This window comes from Halichoerus grypus, chromosome 10 (genome assembly GCF_964656455.1).
Source record: "Halichoerus grypus chromosome 10, mHalGry1.hap1.1, whole genome shotgun sequence".
NCBI classification, from domain to species: Eukaryota; Metazoa; Chordata; class Mammalia; order Carnivora; family Phocidae; genus Halichoerus; species Halichoerus grypus.
The window spans coordinates 30,477,310-30,499,052 of NC_135721.1; the positions used below are offsets into that span (position 1 = coordinate 30,477,310).

At 46.0% G+C, this 21,743-nt stretch overlaps 1 long non-coding RNA gene across 1 annotated transcript in view; it reads right to left on the reverse strand.

The window, feature by feature from the left end:
• Window positions 1–16,201, reverse strand: part of LOC118528223 (uncharacterized) — a 60,062-nt gene extending 43,861 nt beyond the window's left edge. Inside the window, exon 1 of the long non-coding RNA XR_013442164.1 lies at window positions 16,135–16,201. This is a non-coding gene — a long non-coding RNA (uncharacterized LOC118528223). The remainder of the gene's footprint in view (window positions 1–16,134) is intronic.
• Window positions 16,202–21,743: the final 5,542 nt, after the last annotated feature.

The following is a 21,743-nucleotide window of genomic DNA, read 5'->3' on the forward strand; positions in this document are numbered from 1 at the left end:
AAGCTACCAGAAGGCAGGATTTTTGTCTCCCTTGTTCACTGGATTCCCAGTACCTAGAACAGTGGGTGGCACAGGGCATACACCCCATAAACATATTTGTTTGAATCAAGGCCTACGGATGGCCAAGTGCTTTGCATTGATCACAGCCCCCAAGCCAACCCTACCAGTGAATGTTGGTCTCTCCCAGAGGGTGTTTTAACGGCCACTGTGTTAGTGGGAAGAGTCACTCTGTCTGATTAAAAGTCTCAGAATAAGTGCTGTTTTCTTCTGTTTCTTAAGTCCAAATTGGTAAAAAAAAAAAAAAAAAAAAAAAAAAAGCCAGACCCTGCTCTCCTCCTCTTTCTCTCAGACTTGATTCTGTCAAGGAGTCAGTCTTGGCCTGAAGCTTGATCTCCCTGGAAAATGGTTGGCACCCCACTTTCTTGCTTTCACTGGGAGAGGTGGCTCAAGAAGTCATGGTTCTTAGTTGAACAACAGAAATCCAAACTGGCTAATTTAAGTAGAAAAGATATTTATCAAAGAATGTTAGGCAGTTCGCAGACTCTCTGGGAGGGCTAGAGAAACAAGCCGAAAGCAGCTAGAACACCACCCTAAATCACACCATAAAAGTGGTCCCAGAGAGAGCCCCATTTTTGCCACTCCTGTGTTCAGACACTCCAGCTCACCCTGCCCCTCCCCCCCATCAACATTCCCAGTAGGGGCACGGACGCTGCCCTGGGCATCTCATCCACACTACCTGAGAAAGTGGACCAGGCTGCTGCCACTCTCACTTAAATGGGTTCACACAGCACTTGCTCCTTACATAATCAACTTCAGAGCGTGCATGGAGGGTGTCCTACTGGCGAAACCTGGCTCCAGTGCTGGCTCCTTGGCAGCAAGGGAGCCTGGGAAAGCACGTGTCTGATCTTCTCCTGTGAAGTGATCAAAAAAGTACGACAAATGTCTACTTCGTTGATATACTTGGTTCTCCTGGCCAATGCCCTCTCACTAGCACTTACTAGTTACTAGTTACTGCAACATTAATTTCTTTTTTTTTAAATTTTATTTATTTATTTGACAGAGAGAGACACAGCGAGAGAGGGAACACAAGCAGGGGGAGTGGGAGAGGGAGAAGCAGGCTTCCCGCGGAGCAGGGAGCCCGATGCGGGGCTCGAGCCCAGGACCCTGGGATCATGACCTGAACCGAAGGCAGACGCTTAACGACTGAGCCACCCAGGCGCCCCTGCAACATTAATTTCTAAGAGTGAAATCTTACAGCCCCCTTTTCACATGAGAAGATGGACTTAGGTTCAGAGACTCATCCAAGGTCACAAGGCTCAGTAAACTCAGATTAAATATTCAAACTCCCACACCACACTGACTCGGCTGCACTTCACTGCCTTCGTCCATCGGTTGCCTCTGCTTTTCTATTCTTTATTATCTATGTCCTCGTGTATGTTTCCTTTTGGTCCCATCTCCCCTGTTACTTGATAGATTCCTAGTCTTCTTTCCTTCTCCCCTCAACCCATTGACTAAAGCTAGGAGGGACCCCAGAGGTCTGCAGCAGACGCTGGTGGTTACCCCATCCAACCGCCATTCACCTCCTTCCCTTGCTGACAGAAGGTGGGCTTTGTCCAAGAGACACTGGGCGGGGCCTCCAGATTGAATGGTGATTGGTCTAAGGGTGAGCATGTGACCCAGCTCTGGCCAACGAGATGTAAGGAGTAACCTGTCAAGGAGCTTCCGGGGCTCCCGGATAATAGCCGTGGAAGAGTAGCGCCTTTCTGCTCCTTTTCTTCCAGCTTGTAACTGATTCTGGAAGGACAGGACGGCCGCCACACTAACTGCCCCACTGGGAATGCTGGAGTAAAGCCGCTCCAGCTTGGCACAGTGTGTGTGCACGTTCCTTAATGCTCTAGTGCCCACCTGTACGGTTGACTCTCAGTTAACCTGCTCCTTCTCCCCACCCATCCACGAGTTCTGGCAGCAATTCCTCTCAGTCCTCACCTCACCAGCCTCCCGTGTGCTTCTCCTTTGGTCCTCCATCACCTCTGATTCCCGGACCACCTTAGCACCCCCAGCCTCAAGGTACCCGCCCTGCTTTCACAGGCTGGGTTCCACTTCTCTGGTGCCTGGCCTCATACTCTACCCTTGGCTCTAGCAAGTCCTCTTCTCTAGGAACCTTGACTTCAAAGTGAGCAAAGTTTCCCTCACACCTAGAGGGAGGCGGCGGTTGCACAACATTGTAGATGCAATAAATAAAGCACACTGAATTGTGTGCTTTAAAATAGTTCGTCGAATTTACGTGAATTTCACCTCAAAAAAAAAAAAATCCCTTCACTCTAAACCTGTTTTGCTCACTCTATTCTCTTTTTTTTTTAAGATTTTTTTTTTTTCCTTATTTGACAGAGAGAGAGGGAACACAAGCAGAGGGAGTGGGAGAGGGAGAAGCAGGCTTCCCTCAAAGCAGGGAGCCCGATGTGGGGCTCGATCCCAGGACCCTGGGACTATGACCTGAGCCAAAGGCAAATGCTTAACGACTGAGCCACGCAGGCGCCCCCTCACTCCATTCTCTTGCTACTAGCCTTCATCAAATTTGGCTCTCCCTTGAAAGAACGCACCATATCTCCTGATAGGTCTTATCCCCCATTTCATCTGCCACCTTTCCCTACTCAATAGAAATCCTTAATATGAAGTCCATGAACACCCAAAGAGGGCTGTGAACTCCCTAAAAATATTTGCAAAACTTTAAACATTATACATGAAATTACAAATATTTTAAAGGGGCCTGTGATCTCCAAAAATATTAATGTAAAACACATGTTAAAAAAGAGGAGGAGGGGCGCCTGGGTGGCTCAGTTGGTTAAGCGACTGCCTTCGGCTCAGGTCATGATCCTGGAGTCCCAGGATCGAGTCCCGCATCGGGCTCCCTGTTGTCAGCAGGGTGTCTGCTTCTCCCTCCGACCCTCCCCCCTCATGCTCTCTCTATCTCATTCTCTCTCTCAAATAAATAAATAAAATCTTTAAAAAAAAAAAAAAGAGGAGGAAATTGATGTATACAAATATACATCTAGAGAGAGAGAGAGAGAGAGAGAGTATATCTTCAGCAGCGGTTCACAAACTTTAGCATGCACCAGAATCACCAAGAGGGTTTATTAAAACACAGATTTCTGGGCCTCCCCCCTCCCCACACACAAACTTTCTTCTTCTTCAGTAAGTTTGGGGTGGGGGTCTGAGAATTTGCATTTCTAACAAGTTCCAGGTGATTATTTTGCTGCTTGTCCAGGGACCAAGGCTGTTGTGAGATACATAAAACCTGTTAATGATTGCCTCCAGGGAGGGGGAACCTTGTTGGCTAAGGGAGCGAGTGGAAGGTGTTCTCACTGTGCACCCTTTTGTATCTTTTGAATTTCTGTCTATGTGAGTATATTACCTACTCAGAAACAAACTTGAGAATGAAAAAAAAAAAAAAGAGACCATCCCTACCTTAAACTCACTACCCTCACCCACATGATAAGAGAGAGTTTTCTTTAAATAACTAGAGACTCTTCTAGAAGGTCACCACCCTCTCCCTCTTTCTCCCTTTGCTTCTCATTTGTATGCTGTGCATCCACTCAATGTTACTTTATTCAAATAGTCCCTGCTGCTGGGTACCAGAGCACATTCCCACCTTCCAAGAGGAATCCTACTTGTGTTCAAATAGCTAAAAAACACAATGACGAATTCAGTTGTCTGTCTAAGAATATAAAACAATCATGAAATACTGTTTCCTGCCAATCAAATTAAAAGTTATTAGATATCCAAAATATGTTGGCAGGCATGAGGGAACACAGACTTTTTTGCACTACTGGTAGAAACAAAAATTGGATCATCTCTAGAAGGCAATCTGGCCTTTAAAAATGTGCACAGCCTTTGACCTAATTAATTCTACTTATAGAAATAAATCCTAAGGAAGCAGCAAGAGATGCATAAAAGCGTTTATAATTAAGGATGTTCATCTCAGCATGAAAAACCCGAAAAAAAATTCAATGTCGAACAGTGTTTATTAAATATACTGTGCCAGATTTATCATGGAACGCAATATAACAATAAAAAATCATATTGTAAAAAGGTACTTAATGACATGGAAATGTGCTCATGTTGTATTATCAGGTGAGAGAATGTAAATCAGGTGACAAAACAGCACTGTGATATGATGCAATATCTTTAGAAAATTATGAATATCAGATGACTTGAAGGATCTCTTCTACAGTATTTAATAGTGGTTATCTCTGACTGGAGTGATTATAGGTGGATTTTATTTTCATTGTGCTCATTAGTATTTTCCAACTTTCCACCCTGAGTGTATATTGCTTTTATTAAAAACAAAAACAGAGCAAGATGGCGGAGGAGTAGGAGACCTGGATTTCGTCTCCTCTCAGGAATTCAGCTGGATAGGGATCAAACCATTCTGAACACCTACAAACTCAACAGGAGATCGAAGAAAAGAAGAGCAACAACTCTCTGAACAGAAAAGCGACCACTTTCTGGAAGGTAAGACGTGCGGAGAAGTGAATCCGAGGCGATATTCGGGAGGATAGACGGCGGGGGAGGGGCCTCCGTCGGCCGCTTCTGGCAAGTGATAGAGCCGCGGGGCACAAAATCGGAACTTTTAGAAGTCTGCTCCGCTGAGGGACGTCACTCTGGTGGTGAAGTGGGGGGTGGAACCCTCGGGACAGTGTGGTCTCAGGACCCTCGGGGTCACAGAAAGACCGGGGGTGCCTGAGTGCGGCAGAGCTCCCAGGGATCGGAGCAGGGAAGCCGGCTGCAGAGACGGAGCCCAGGCGCGGGCTCTCAGCTCGGGGTTGCTATAAACCGTGATCCGCGGCACAGTCGGGCCACTGCTCCTCCAGCAGGGACCCAACAAGCGGCAGATCCGGGGAGACTCACCTTCTTCCCCCGGGAGGAGAGGTGCAGGAGCGCACCGCGGGGATCTGCTGGGTTTGGAGACTCCACCCGGGGTCGGGTGCCAGATAGAAAGGCGCGGTCACAGGCCGGGTGAGCGCAGAGTGCGGCCAGAGACCGGGGAGACGGGAGTGACTGACTGCTTTTCTCTGGGGGCTCGCTGAGGAGCGGGACGCCGAGTTCTCGGCTCCGCCGGGGCGGAGACTGGGAGGCCGCCATTTTCACTCTCCGCCTCCAAAGCTGTACGGAAAGCTTGCAGGGAACAAAAGCTCCGGAGAGCAAACCCGAGCAGATTACTCAGCCCGGACCGGCAAGGGCGGGGCAATTTTGCCTCCGGCAAAGACATTTGGGAACCACGGCAACAGGCCCCTCCCCCAGAAGATCAGCGAAAACAGCCAGCCAAGACCAAGTTTACCGATCAGTGAGAACGGCAGAACTCCAGTGCTAGGGGAATACTGCACATAGAATTCATGGCTTTTTTACCATGATTCTTTAGTCTTTCAAAGTTAATTATTTTTTTTAACTGTCTTTTTTTCTTTTTTCCTTTTTTCCTTTTTTTTTTGAATTTTTCTTTTTCCCTTTTTCAACCAACATCTTATCAATCCCTTTTTTAAAAAAAAAAACATTTTTATTTTTCATTTTTAAAGTCATATTCTATCCCTTCATAGTAGTTACCCGTATTTTTGGCATATATATATAAGTTGTTCTCTCTTTAAAATCTTGAGATAGTTTCTTCTAACAGATCAAAATATACTCTAAATCTCTAGTGTATGGTTTTTTTCTACTCCCCTGCCTGATCACATTCTCTCCCTTTTTTCTTTCTTTCTTTCTTTTTTTTTTTTAATCCTCTTCTTTCTTTTTTCAAACAACTTATCAAATCCTTTTTTAAAATTTTTTATACTTTCCATCGTTACAGTCATATTCCATCCCTTCATCATATCAACCCTTATTTTTGTACATATATAAGTGTTTCTTTCTTTAAAATTTTGGGAGGGACTTTCTTTTAACAGACGAAAATACACCCAAAATCTAGTGTGTGGCACTGATCTATAATCCAGCCTGATCATATTTGATCACATTCTGTTTTTGTTTTGTTTTGTTTTGTTCTGCTTTTGTTTGTTTTTATCTTTATCTTTTTCTTTTTTCTTTTTTTCTTTCCTTTTCTTTTCTCTCTCTTTCCCTTTCTTTTCCCACTGCTTCAGGTCTTTTCTGATTTGTTTAGAGTATATTTTCTGGGGACGTTGTTACCCTGCTAGCATTTTGTTCTCTCATTAATCTATTCTCCTCTGCACAAAATGACAAGACGGAAAAAATCACCTCAACAAAAAGAACAAGAGGTAGTACCGACTGCCAGGGACCTACTCAATACGGACATTAGTACGATGTCAGATCTAGAGTTCAGAATCATCACTTTAAAGATACTAGCTGGGCTTGAAAAAAACATGGAAGTTATTAGAGAAACCCTTTCTGGAGAAGTAAAAGAACTAAAATCGAACCAAGTAGAAATCAAAAAGGCTATCAATGAGGTGCAATCAAATATGGGGGCGCTAACCGCTAGGATAAATGAGGCAGAAGAAAGAATCAGTGAGATAGAAGACCAAATGATGGAAAATAAAGAAGCTGAGAAAAAGAGAGAAAAACAACTACTGGATCACGAGGGCAGAATTCGAGAGATAAACGATACCATAAGACGAAACAACATTAGAATAATTGGGATCCCAGAAGAAGAAGAAAGAGAGAGAGGGGCAGAAGGTATAATGGAGCAAATTATAGCAGAGAACTTCCCTAATTTGGGGAAGGAAACAGGCATCAAAATCCAGGAAGCACAGAGAACCCCTCTCAAAATCAATAAAAATAGGTCAACACCCCGACATCTAATAGTAAAACTTACGAGTCTCAGAGACAAAGAGAAAATCCTGAAAGCAGCTCGGGAGAAGAGATATGTAACCTACAAAGGTAAAAACATTAGATTGGCAACAGACTTATCCACAGAGACCTGGCAGGCCAGAAAGGACTGGCAGGACATATTCAGAGCACTAAATGAGAAAAATATGCAGCCAAGAATACTATATCCAGCTAGGCTGTCATTGAAAATTGAAGGAGAGATAAAAAGCTTCCAGGACAAACAAAAACTAAAGGAATTTGCAAACACGAAACCAGCCCTACAACAAATATTGAAAGGGGTCCTCTAAGCAAAGAGAGAGCCTAAAAGCAACATAGACCAGAAAGGAACACAAACAATATACAGTAACAGTCACTTTACAGGCAATACAATGGCACTGAATTCCTATCTTTCAATAGTTACCCTGAATGTAAATGGGCTAAATGCCCCAATCAAAAGACACAGGCTATCAGATTGGATTAAAAAACAAGACCCATCGATATGCTGTCTGCAAGAGACTCATTTTAGACCCAAAGACACCCCCAGATTGAAAGTGAGGGGGTGGAAAACCATTTACCATGCTAATGGACACCAAAAGAAAGCTGGGGTGGCAATCCTTATATCAGACAAATTAGATTTTAAACCAAAGACTGTAATAAGAGATGAGGAAGGACACTATATCATACTTAAAGGGTCTATCCAACAAGAAGATCTAACAATTGTAAATATCTATGCCCCTAACATGGGAGCAGCCAATTATATAAGGCAATTAATAACAAAAGCAAAGAAACACATTGACAACAATACAATAATAGTGGGGGACTTTAACACCCCCCTCACTGAAATGGACAGGTCGTCTAAGCAAAAGATCAACAAGGAAATAAAGACTTTAAATGACACACTGGACCAAATGGACTTCACAGACATATTCAGAACATTCCATCCCAAAGCAACGGAATACACATTCTTCTCTAGTGCCCATGGAACATTCTCCAGAATAGATCACATCCTAGGTCATAAATCAGGTCTCAACCGGTACCAGAAGATTGGGATCATCCCCTGCATATTTTCAGACCACAATGCTTTGAAACTAGAACTCAATCACAAGAGGAAAGTCAGAAAGAACTCAAATACATGGAGGCTAAAGAGCATCCTACTGAAGAATGAATGGGTCAACCAGGAAATTAAAGAAGAATTAAAAAAATTCATGGAAACCAATGAAAATGAAAACACAACTATTCAAAATCTTTGGGATACAGCAAAGGCAGTCCTAAGAGGAAAGTATATAGCAATACAAGCCTTTCTCAAGAAACAAGAAAGGTCTCAAGTACACAACCTAACCCTACACCTAAAGGAGCTGGAGAAAGAACAGCAAATAAAGCCTAAACCCAGCAGGAGAAGAGAAATAATAAAGATCAGAGCAGAAATCAATGAAATAGAAACCAAAAGAACAGTAGAACAGATCAACGAAACTAGGAGCTGGTTCTTTGAAAGAATTAACAAGATTGATAAGCCCCTGGCCAGACTTATCAAAAAGAAAAGAGAAATGACCCAAATCAACAAAATCATGAATGAAAGAGGAGAGATCACAACCAACACCAAAGAAATACAAACAATTATAAGAACATATTATGAGCAACTCTATGCCAGCAAATTAGATAACCTGGAAGTAATGGATGCATTCCTAGAGATGTATCAACTACCAAAACTGAACCAGGAAGAAATAGAAAACCTGAACAGACCTATAACCACTAAGGAAATAGAAGCAGTCATCAAAAATCTCCCAAAACACAAAAGCCCAGGGCCAGATGGCTTCCCAGGGGAATTCTACCAAACATTTCAAGAAGAATTAATACCTATCCTTCTGAAACTGTTCCAAAAAATAGAAATGGAAGGAAAACTTCCAAACTCATTTTATGAGGCCAGCATTACCTTGATCCCAAAACCAGACAAAGACCCCATCAAAAAGGAGAATTACAGACCAATATCCCTGATGAACATGGATGCAAAAATTCTCACCAAAATACTAGCCAATAGGATCCAACAGTACATTAAAAGGATTATTCACCACGACCAAGTGGGATTTATCCCTGGGCTACAAGGTTGGTTCAACATCCGCAAATCAATCAACGTGATACAATACATTAACAAAAGAAAGAACAAGAATCATATGATCCTCTCAATAGATGCAGAAAAAGCATTTGACAAAGTACAGCATCCTTTCTTGATCAAAACTCTTCAGAGTATAGGGATAGAGGGTACATACCTCAATATCATAAAAGCCATCTATGAAAAACCTACAGCAAATATCATTCTCAATGGGGAAAAACTGAGAGCTTTCCCCCTAAGGTCAGGAACGCGGCAGGGATGTCCACTATCACCACTGCTATTCAACATAGTATTGGAAGTCCTAGCCACAGCAATCAGACAACAAAAAGAAATCAAAGGCATCCAAATTGGCAAAGAAGAAGTCAAACTCTCACTCTTTGCAGATGATATGATACTTTATGTGGAAAATCCCAAAGACTCCACCCCAAAACTGCTAGAACTCATACAGGAATTCAGTCAAGTGGCAGGATATAAAATCAATGCACAGAAGTCAGTGGCATTCCTATACACCAACAACAAGTCAGAAGAAAGAGAAATTAAGGAGTCGATCCCATTTACAATTGCACCCAAAACCATAAGATACCTAGGAATAAATCTAACCAAAGAGGCAAAGGATCTGTACTCAGAAAACTATAAAATACTCATGAAAGAAATTGAGGAAGACACAAAGAAATGGAAAAACGTTCCATGCTCATGGATTGGAAGAACAAATATTGTGAAGATGTCAATCCTACCTAGAGCAATCTACACATTCAATGCAATCCCCATCAAAATACCATCCACTTTCTTCAAAGAAATGGAACAAATAATCCTAAAATTTGTATGGAACCAGAAAAGACCCTGCATAGCCAGAGGAATGTTGAAAAAGAAAAGCAAAGCTGGCGGCATCACAATTCCAGACTTCTAGCTCTACTACAAAGCTGTCATCATCAAGACAGTATGGTACTGGCACAAAAACAGACACATAGATCAATGGAACAGAATAGAGAGCCCAGAAATGGACCCTCAACTCTATGGTCAACTCATCTTTGACAAAGCAGGAAAGAATGTCCAATGGAAAAAAGACAGTCTCTTCAACAAATGGTGTTGGGAAAATTGGACAGCCACATGCAGAAGAATGAAACTGGACCATTTCCTTACACCACACACAAAAATAGACTCCAAATGGTTGAAAGACCTCAATGTGAGACAGGAGTCCATCAAAATCCTAAAGGAGAACACAGGCAGCAACCTCTTCGACCTCAGCCGCAGCAACTTCTTCCTAGAAACATCACCAAAGGCAAGGGAAGCAAGGGCAAAAATGAACTATTGGGACTTCATCAAGATAAAAAGCTTTTGCACAGCAAAGGAAACAGTCAACAAAACCAAAAGACAACTGACAGAATGGGAGAAGATATTTGCAAATGACATATCAGATAAAGGGCTAGTATCCAAAATCTATAAAGAACTCATCAAACTCAACACCCAAAGAACAAAGAATCCAATGAAGAAATGGGCAGAAGACATGAACAGACATTTTTCCAAAGAAGACATCCAAACGGCCAATAGACACATGAAAAAGTGTTCAATATCGCTCGGCATCAGGGAAATCCAAATCAAAACCTCAATGAGATACCACCTCACACCAGTCAGAATGGCTAAAATTAACAAGTCAGGAAATGACAGATGTTGGCGGGGATGCGGAGAAAGGGGAACCCTCCTACACTGTTGGTGGGAATGCAAGCTGGTGCAGCCACTCTGGAAAACAGTATGGAGGTTCCTCAAAAAGTTGAAAATAGAGCTACCATACGATCCAGCAATTGCACTACTGGGTATTTACCCCAAAGATACAAAAGTAGGGACCCGAAAGGCTACGTGCACCCCGATGTTTATAGCAGCAATGTCCACAATAGCCAGACTGTGGAAAGAGCCAAGATGTCCATCAACAGATGAATGGGTAAAGAAGATGTGGTATATATATACAATGGAATATTATGCAGCCATCAAAAGGAATAAGATCTTGCCATTTGCAACGACGTGGATGGAACTGGAGGGTATTATGCTGAGCGAAATAAGTCAAACAGAGAAAGACATGTATCATATGACCTCACTGATATGAGGAATTCTTAATCTCAGGAAACAAACTGAGGGTTGCTGGAGTGGGGGGTGGGGTGGGAGGGATGGGGTGACTGGGTGATGGACACTGGGGAGGGTATGTGTTCTGGTAAGCGCTGTGAATTGTGCAAGACTGTTGAATCTCAGATCTGTACCTCTGAAACAAATAATGCAATATATGTTAAGAAAGAAAAAAAGAAGAAGAATATAGCAGGAGGGGAAGAATGAAGGGGGTAAATCAGAGGGGGAGAAGAACCATGAGAGATGATGGACTCTGAAAAACAAACTGAGGGTTCTAGAGGGGAGGGGGTTGGGAGGATGGGTTAGCCTGGTGATGGGTATTGAGGAGGGCACGTTCTGCATGGAGCACTGGGTGTTATGCACAAACAATGAATCATGGAACACTATATCTAAAACTAATGATGTAATGTATGGGGATTAACATAACAATAAAAAAAAAATTAAAAAAAAAAACAAAAACAAAAACGGGGGAGGGGAGCTTGTGTTGACAAAAATTATGCTTCCTCATAGAAGGACAATCAAGACCGGTCAGATACGAGGCCTCCGAAGGAGAGTCCTCAGGGAATGCTGTCAACTGCCCATCCTGAGACACCACTCCCTTGGGTTGGGCGAGCTCCTGGCAACCAGCGATTCGTGGGGGCCAGAGCTTTTCACTCTGATCTCCATTTCTGCTGCTGCTTAGCAGGACAGCACCCACGGGAGGCACCACAGTGGTGCCCAGCCCCTGGCCAAAGCCTCAGCAAAGCCTGCAGTATACAAATCCACCCAAACCACTGGCTGAGAACGAAACATGGGCGCACGTCCTAAGGGAAGGAGCATGTGTCCTGACCTGCGTGGAATGCTGGGTGGTTTGTGGTTAACCGCACCTCCCAAGGAGGGCTGGCTTGAGGCCAGGCGAGGCTGGAGCGTGGGAGCCAGTCATGGGAGTGAGAAAAAAGAAAGTGTAGTAATCAAGACAGAGACTTAAGTTGGAACAGTGTAGGAGTTAACAGAGATAAAGACTGACTTAGGCTGACTTTGAAGAAGAACCAGTTTTTCCACCAGGGGACTGGACTTTTCTAGGGCTTGTAGCCCCCTGCTCACACAGAGCCATTGTTTAAAACACCACCACCACAAACCTCATGGTGATTCTAAGAAAATGCCCAATCTGAAGAATATACCTATGGCTCAGGTCTCCTGGGGACTTTTTAATATGTGCAAAGCCTCTAACATTATTCTTCACAGCCATCTTCCAGGGTAGACTAGCCAGGGCATGGTCCCCAGACTTTAAAAAAAGAGAAAACAGCTGAGGAATTGAAGTCAAGTTTCCACAACTCGACCATGTTGAGAAGCAACGCTATAGGATCTATCATGTTGGTTAGTTTGCTGTTCAAGAAAAGTTTTCCAAACTCCGTGAACTTCCATGTGGCTATATATATATATATATATATATATGTATATATATGGCAAGGATTAAAGCTGTGACTTAGTAGAAGGAGCACAGGATGTAGAGGAACCATCCAGCTCTGCAACCAACCGGCCAACCACCACACGAGTCTGAGTGCTAGCCCCGCACTTGAGTCAATTAACCTCTCTGAGCCGTGATTTCTTTGTATGTAAAGCAGAGAAGTTCACCCCTCCAAGAAATATTTATTGAGCACCTACTATAGGTCAGACCCTGTGCTAGGCACTAGGGACCCAATCATGAGCCGGCTCCCATCAGTCATAGGGATTAAATGGTGTTATGGCCACAGTCTGCCTTTGGACGCTGCAAGGTAAAAATGCTTTTTACATTTTTGAATTAGTGAAATAATTAAAAGGAGGATATTTTGTAACTTGTAAAAAATTATAAAAAATTCCAATTTCAGTGTCCACAAATAAAATTTCATTGGAACACAGTCCCATTCATGAGCTGACATAGTGTCCAGAGGCTGCCTCCACGCTCCAACGGCAGAGCTGAGCAGCTGTAACAGAGACGGGGAGAACCCACAAATCTGCAAATATTTACTATCTGACTCTTTACCAAAAAAAAAGAAAAAAAATGTGCAGACCCTTGGACTAAAGGAAAAAAACAAGATGATTACAGACTGCGAAGAGCTCTATGAAACTAAAAGAGGGAAGGAATTTGTCAAAGCTGTTAAGGTGAAAATTAAAATGCTCCGTGGCTTTATCTAGCATTTTGTAGCATCAGCTGCGCTCCCACATCTGAGTGTTTCTAGGTCTCACTGAGCTGCGGGTACCCACCGGTGGGGTGAAGGAACAGGTGCATCCGGAACGTCAGTGGCTCCCGCCTCCACCTACGGGATGCAGGCCCTCTAGCCCCACCCAAGACGCGCTGGTGTTCCGGAGTCTTCGAGGGAGACTCATATGTTCTCGGGCTGCCCTCTGGGAATACACCTGTATTCTTGCCAAAGGCACTGCTTCCGTGACACCAAACGTGCAGGGACCAACAGGCAGCTATGCTTTCTGCTCTCCTCACCCGCGAGGGAGATGCCGTGCTGCGCAGGGGCATGAGGACAACGCCCCTCCTCCACTCGGTGTCCCTGGGAGTTGGCTTTCAACCCAGAGCACACAGCTACGGCCTCTGTGTCCCTGAGACCCTGTGAAAAAGGCTCCTTCGGTCCCTGCCTGCTGCCGGTCCCCCTGGCCTGGGAGACGATGCCAGAACTCTCGTCCTGCCCCTCCCCCTCCGCCAAGCCAACCCCCCCCCCCCCCCCGCCCGGACCTGTATTGAAGCATGAATACAGGTGTGCATCGGTTTTACAACCTGCTGTAGGAGCTCTGTGGTATACACATGGTGTTTCCTAAGCCGGCTCCCGGCAGCCCCCCACGCCTGCACTTTCTCCTGCAAGTCCGTGGCACGCGAGTTCGGAAGTGGCCGCAGCCTCCCTCGGTTCCCCGGTGGGCGGTGCGCACCGGCCGGGCAGCTCTGGTAGTCGTCGGCGCCAGGGGGGGCACCGCGGGGCAGGAGCACGGCCTGCAAGGGAGGCTCCCGCCTCTGGTTCCCTGTGGGGGCCACGCTGGCCTCCCTAACTGTCATCCTCCCCGACTCCGGCCTGCCCCTGCCCCATGGGCTGAACCCTGTCCCTGACTCCTCAGCCCAGCAAGTCCCACCGGTACCGGCTCTGCCGGCGACACCTTGCCGGGAAGGGTCCAGTTCCCCAGGTCCGTGGACCTCCTGCCACCAAGGCTCCACCAGCCAGGGCCCGCACAGCATTTCTCCACCTTGCCTGCGCTCCCCCGCTGCATCTCGCCTGCTAGGTGTTCAGACTGGGTCAGCATCCTTAACTCTCCCCTCCCCACCCATGCTTGGGCTTCCTGCCCTCCCCCCCCCCCATTTTTAAGGAGTATCTTCAGCTCCCCTCTTTGGCCCAGAAACTCTCACCGGCTTGCGTGAGATTGGGGTTCCGTCTAATTCTGGCCTTTTCCAGGCTGGCTTCCTTCCCTTACCCCGAAGGGCCTGTGCCACCAACGTCCCAGCGTGGCTCAGGGCCCAAACCCACCTAACAGTGACGGCAGCTGGGGTCAGGGCTTGGTTTCAAGCTCTAGCAGAGCAGAACGAAAGGTGGGGAGACAGGTGGAAAAGGCAACTAGTAGCACACGTCACACTGTCTCTGAGGTGGGCTCAAAAACTGGGGCGGGCCCAGCTTAATGGGAAAAGGCAGCCATTTTCCTTTGGGAAAAGGCAAAGACTCGGGTGGTGGGGAAGACAGAGGGTGCGGGCGGGGGTTGACAGAGCACAGACCTGCTCCCTCAGCTGGGGCTAGTGGTGAGTTTCTTTTTTGAGGAAAGGCAACGTCTACATTTGTTTCTGTACCTTTAAGAAAGAGAGACAAAGGGACAGAGGGAAATGTGCACTTGCAGGACTCTCAAGCGATTAGCCAAATCCCCCTGGCTTCTCTGCCCTATTTCCAAGCGTGTGGATAGATCCAATTCCTCACTTGTTCCTCTGTCCCTCCTAATCCAGGATACGATTATATGAAGTAGATTAAAGGTGTCTGTGACCAGTGTTTGGGCCTGCTGCACCTCAGGCACAGGTTTTGCAAGAGTCTGTCTTCATTTTAATTCAATTAGCAAACTTGGAAAATGCTCACTGCTGATTCTTTTTTTTTTTCCTTTTAAAGAATTTATTTATTTGACAGAGAGAGACAGAGCGAGAGAGGGAACACAAGCAGGGGGAGTGGGAGAGGGAGAAGCAGCCTGCCCCCCCCACCCCAGGAGGGAGCCTGATGTGGGGCTCGATCCCAGGACTCTGGGATCATGACCTGAGCCGAAGGCAGACGCTTAACGACTGAGCCACCCAGGCGCCCCTGACGGCTGATTCTTGATGACAAAGTGAAAACTGATTCAAAGTTTTATAGGGAGTTTGTAACCTATGGGACTCTCTGTCCCTCCAGCAATGCCCTTAAAAAGCAAGCTCTCAGATGCTGGTGGTCAGGCATGTTTCAGGAAAAATTCTTTCATTGGGTGGGAAGTCGAATGGGGGACGTCCAGGGTCCCTTCTAATTCAAAGCTTTTATGTCTCTAAGGTTACTGGATGCCGAAGTGCAGGGCCAGAAAAACCGTCTAACAAAAGCAGTTTTAAAAAGACTTGACAACGTGTTTTACCCAGAGCAAAGTGAGTCCAAACATTTCGAACTAGAGCTGTCAACAAAGAATGTGTTTGCAAACCAGATACAATTTAAAATAAACTTCAGCCGGCAAATGACAAACCTTCCCTAAAAAGGTAATTAGATGGTGAGTGAACAAACTTTGGAAGTGGTATTAGAACAGATTTCTACACCATCCAACAGGCGTTCACCCTCTTAACTCCAAATGGACCTGTGCACTTGTTTGGGGCGGGGGCGGGGTGAGGGTGGGAATAAAAAAAGGGGAAAAGTTAGGATTGTTGCATTCTACTCAGCCGGTGGCTGTGGGAAAGTGACAAGAAATGGAGTACTCCGTGGTAGCTTTAAAAAGGAAAGCAAAACAGGCTAAATCCTGAGGATTGTGGTGCAGGAAGAAAGGGTTATAAAGTGGGTAAGGTGAGGTCCCCGGGGCCGTGTGAGCAGGAGGTCCCTGGGACGGTGGGACACACCTCAGTCCAGCTGCTGGTACCCATGGCAGGTGGACAGGGAGTGGCTTACCTTCTTCCTCTGTCACCGATGCCCTTCTAGATCTTCAAGGCACCACATTTGGAAAAGTTCTCGTTCCTTTGAGGCTCATACCCTTCACCCACACTAACCTCTACCTTTTATTGGTGTGGGGGTGGGAGGAGTTTGGGTTTTGACAAAATATATTTTTTAATATTTTCACTGTGCAATAGATCATACTTACAAAAGAGTGTGCATGACCTATATGTACATAGTTTAAAGAATAGTAACAAAGCCAAGCACCCACACATTACCACCCAGCTTAAGGAATAAAATATGGCCGATACCTGGAAGCTCCCTCTGTTCCCGCACCCCTTTCCAATTGACTCTCCACCCCGGGGGCAAGCCACTGATCTGACACCTGAGTTGTCCCTTGCTTTTCTTCCCGGTTTCAATCCATTTATAAGGGATCCCTAACCATTATATTACTTAATGGTGCCTGGTTTTGAAGTTCATCTCATGAATCCATACTAATTATAATCTCTATTTGCTCTTTATGCTCCCCGGTCAGTACTTTTGAAATTCGATATGTAGCTAGTTTATTCATAGTCTGTACTACATAGGATTCCATGGTCTGATTACACCACGATCACTTCTCGATTCTCTTGTTTACTGACATATGGGTTACCTTTTTAGTTATAAACACAGCTATTGTGAACATTCTCGTACATGTCTCCTATAGAATACGTGCGAGCATTTTCTAGGGCCCAGCGACTCGGAGTGTCGTCTGCAGCCCCACTCCCTGCTGGTGCCCAAACCCACACTGCTTTACGACGAGTGAAGGAACTTGGCATCAGATCATGAAGCAACTACACTCTTAAATATAGTGTCGTGGGACCAGCGGTTTTCCCAGGGCAGGACTTCGAAGGAGCAGCTGAGCTACGGTTCTGGGACAAGCACCTCATTTCTTCTTACGTCTGGGACTTTGCTGAGCACAAGGTGCCCTTTGCCTTTTTTCTTCACCTTCATCTCCTGACCTCTAGGTCACCTCTCCCCAGTCAGTGCACACTGGCCCCTCACTCAGTCTTGAAATTTTGCTCAACAAAAATCTGTTGAATGGATGAATGAATGAATGAATGAATGGTTTGCCCTTCCCCACCCACACATCTACCTTAGGAGCTTCTGTGTTCTTCCATGAACCTCATCTCCCCAGTTGAGGAGTGAGGGTGGGGCAGGGGCAAGCATGGACATGCAGGCTGGGAGAATCAAAGCCCTTTCCAGCATTTTTCCTCCTGGAGCCAATAAAGGAGGTCACTACCTTTCCAATGCAAAAGCTATGACGCCATTCCCCGGGCTGTCAGCCACCCTCTTTACCAGCTCGGGAGGAGGCAGGTCTGCAATGGCTGGGGACTGAGTCAAGGTACAGAGAAAAGGAGTAGGAGCAGGAATAGGAGCCAGGAGCCGGTAGCACTCAGTCCCCGGTTCCACCATGTTGGGCTTGGCTGCATCCTGCCCTTTCCATGCGGTTATTCAGCCTCATTCTTGGTTTTTCCCTTTTTGCCCAAGCTGGCTGGAACTGTGTTTCCAGGTCTGGAAAGAAAATAAATGCTCCATACTTTAGCCCTCATAAGGGGCAGAGAGCTGGAATCGAGATTGGCCTTTGGACTGCAATGCTGGTTTTCATGGATATGTTTGAAGAATAGTTATCAGTCCTTTGGATTTGTGTTGGTTCAAACACCAAACCCAAACCCAAACCGAACCAAACAAAAAATGCCAAGCAAATGGAAGATCTGAGGTTACCATACTGCCGTAAGTGTCATTCACATCTTTCCCACCACTGCTCAGGTAACAGCTCGGTGGTTTTGCTTGGCTCATGACCACACGTGTGTCAACGCTGATCTCACACCGGGCATGCAAGGCCCTCTTTACTAGGGGCCTCCTCTGTGGTACCTCACTCAGGCTGCCATGTGACCACACCAGGAAGGCTCTTTTCCCACATCCAAATATAACCCACACGTATGTGGGGGGTCCAGGAAGAATGTGTGATAGCAGCCGGGACAGTCGGGGATGTGTTGATAAAAGGAGATGGAGAAGCTCTACGCAAAGGGCTCTAAGAAATAGCAGGAGTCTCCTGAGGAACATTCGGTCCAGAAATAATTGCTTTAAAAGTCAGAGGGGCTTTTAAAACTGTTTTACCACAGAAATTGAAAGCCCTTTGTGGGCATTTCATCTGTCTTAGTTCAACCCAAAGGTGGACACAGAGCACAATTAAGTCACAGTTGTGGTGTCTGGAGTGGATAGAACAGATCAGGACGCCCCCTCCCCCCACCTCACCCATAGATGAGCACCCCACATGTTCTTGGGTCACCTGGTCACAGTCTGTTCTGGGATCTGCCCAACCTGGGCATGCCCCTGCGGTGGATAATCTTGGTGCTCCTCCAAGGTTCTCTCACGTGTCTTCTGAAGGCTTCCATGCCCTCCCTTCCGTGTTTTCTCTCTCTTGCCAGGGCTGTTCCTGGGCTGTGTAAACCCCTTTTGCTCACAGCCGGAAGAGCTGAAAGTGGCTGGCCATTTAACCCCCGACTCTGTGGCTCTTAGCCAATAAATGCTGGGGAGTACAAAAGCCCCCTCTCTTGACTCAGGCTGGGACGACTCTGAGGCAGGTGTTTGAGAACTCTGAAAAGTAAACCATAGCAGGTGGACTGGGGGGAAGGATGGGGATCCAAGGCAGCACGAACCTAGTGGTGAGTTTGCCATTAGTTTTTCCTCCAATAGCTAGCTCCCTGCCTGCACTCGGAGCAGCTTAAAACCCAAAAGAGGACAATGGGGCACAGACTGAGTGCTCCAGGGGGTGCACAAAAGGGAATCCTCGTGCTCAGAGACAGAGAGCAAAATGTACCACTTTACTGTTTTTTCTTTCTTCCTCTCTGCTTCTGTGTGTCCCAGCCCCCAAGCAGTGCCATGGCTATCGGGCCCGGTATAGAGTACCAAGCTCAAGGAGTGCTAGCGATTAACACTGACGCATGAATGATATTCATTGAATGATATTTTTTGGCTCAGGACTGGTCTTCTCAGCTGGGGCGAATGATGTCGAAGCTGGAAGACGGAGATTGGAAGAGAAAGTTGTACTTCTCCTACTCCCACTTGAGAGCCTACTACATTATCTTCATTTCTCCTTCTCTCTCCCTTCTCTTCCTCCCTTAATCGAAAGAAGAGACGAGTGTGTATCCGAGAGGACATGTTTTGCAGGAGTTGAAAAAGAGTAAGACTCATTTCCTCTCAGCTTCAAGCCCAGACTGAGAGCACTATTAAATAAGTCAAATAATCTGTAAGTTAACAAAAGTTGAGAGTAGAAAGAGCACTAGCCTTGGAATCAGAAGGCCTGGATTCAAACCACAGTTGTGTCTCTTGTTAAATCAATGGCGGTGAGCAAACATCTTATACTCCGTGGCCTTCCGTCTGCTCTTAAATTGCATCTTAATTGGGGGTAATGTTACCTGCTTGAGGATTCAACCATTGACATCTGTGAAAATACCTAGTACAATCAGGTATAAATATTGTGGGACTTGGTCTTGATTTTTATCCCCTAGGATAAAAGCTAGAGCTGATGTGACCTCTCACCTCTGGGAAGAGAAAATGGGGGTCCAGAGGGGCTAAGCGACTTCTCTAAAGCCACCTGGCCAGTTGCAGAGCTGGGCCTAAAATCTGGTCTTCACCAACAGGTTCTCAGCGTTCTGTTCCCACACGTCCCCTTACGGTGAGCGAGTTAGCATGGTGGCTACCTTCACGCGGGACAGGCAGGTATCACGAATACGAAGCAGGTGAGAGTAGCTGAGAGGACGCTATGTCATCCAGCCCCGGCCTGCATGCCATACAGGTTAAGGGACTTCAGGATCCATGGGGACGGGGAGACCCTCTCATGAGCCTTATAGGCTATTTGACTAGGAGGGAAAGATAACAAACACCTGTGGTAACTGATTTACTACGTGAGCCAGACTCCTCAGGGCACAAGGAGAAAACAACTTTATTCTTTCCCACCATGACCTTTTAACCCCTCTCCTGGGGCCCCTCCCCCCAGCGCCAAATGACAGCTCAAGCCAGTCTATGCGTTTCCCAGCCACTTTCACAATTAACTAATTGCATCATTTTCAGATACTGAGAAGGCACAATCAAATCTAAACCCAAACATCTCTATCGTGTCCAGTGTAAAGCACCCCCTATCTCCAGCTCGATCCTGACCCCCAAACTGCAGACCAGCAGTAGGAGTGATTCTGTGGTCGCTCTGCATTCTTTCCGTACCTGCCTCTTCCTCTACTTCCCCACTGACTTTAATGGCCAAGGTAGCGATGCCCAGGCTCGTCCAGGGTAGAGGTGAGGGGGTTCAGGGTGGAGGGGGGGACAGATAAGTGGGCCAACAGGTTTTATTCAGCCTGTGCTCTTGTAATCTGCCCTTGGTGAGCTCTGTGTGGCCAGGGCCCAAACACTGGGTCTTTCTCAAAGAAAGAGCTGTGTGGGTTCTCCAGAGACCTTCCCTTTGATTTACTCTCCAGTTCCTCCTCGTTCCTCCAAAGGTATGCTGACAGAGTCCCCTTCTGCTAGGGCCACCTTCCTGAGCCAGACCTTTCAACTCAAGCCAGATCCCCTTCCACGAGTGTCCGCCACACGCTGGAATTGCAAGCTGCCCCCAAGAACTTTTTCAAGGTCTGTCCAGTAGCAAGCACGTTGCTGCATCTCAGCCGAGCTGCAGGAGAGGGCAACTGGAGCTGTCAAACGCCCCCTACGGTTGTGCCGTCTGAATGGTTTCTCAAACCCCCGCCTTGGATCACCTCTCAGGAAATGCCAAAGACAGTTCAAATGGTGTGAATTAAAATGTAAAACCAGTCAAGTGGTATAGCTTCCTCAGCGTTAGTGTGTAGGACAGCTATCAAAGGACAACCCTGGGACATCTTGGACATTTTTTTACCCAGACACCCAACTCTTTGAGAGGCAGGTAGAGGCCTCTAGAACTTTGAGTCTGAGCTTTTCATGGGGATCATGAAATCAATTAGTGTGTCAACTAACATTTCTTTTTTTTTTTAAGATTTTATTTATTTATTTGACAGAGAGAGACACAGTGAGAGAGGGAACACAAGCAGGGGGAGTGGGAGAGGGAGAAGCAGGCTTCCTGCTGAGCAGGGATAGCCCGCCAATTCGGGGCTCGATCCCAGGACCCTGGGATCATGACCTGAGCCGAAGGCAGACGCTTAACGACTGAGCCACCCAGGCGCCCCTCAACTAACATTTCTGAATAGAATAGAGAATATCACACTGCATCATATGGGAAGATGAAGCATTGTTTTGCAAAGTTTTTATTACTGTGTGTGTGTGTAAAATGTAGCAGGGTTTTTTTTGTTTTGTTTTGGTTTTTGGTTTTTGGTTTTTTTTACCCATGGGTCACTGTCAAAAATGTTTAGAAACTCTGCTTTACAGAATAACTTCTAGCCAAACTTATAGCTATTACAGTTAAATGCTTTTACATTCCCCACAGATATAAAATAATGCAAAAAATATTTTGTTTTTGTTTTTGTTTTTAAGCAGTAAACAAAACTTGGAGCTATTTTAGTAAAAATCCAATTAAGCAGAATGCTCAGGGAATTTACTATCCTGGTTAATTGAATCTCTGC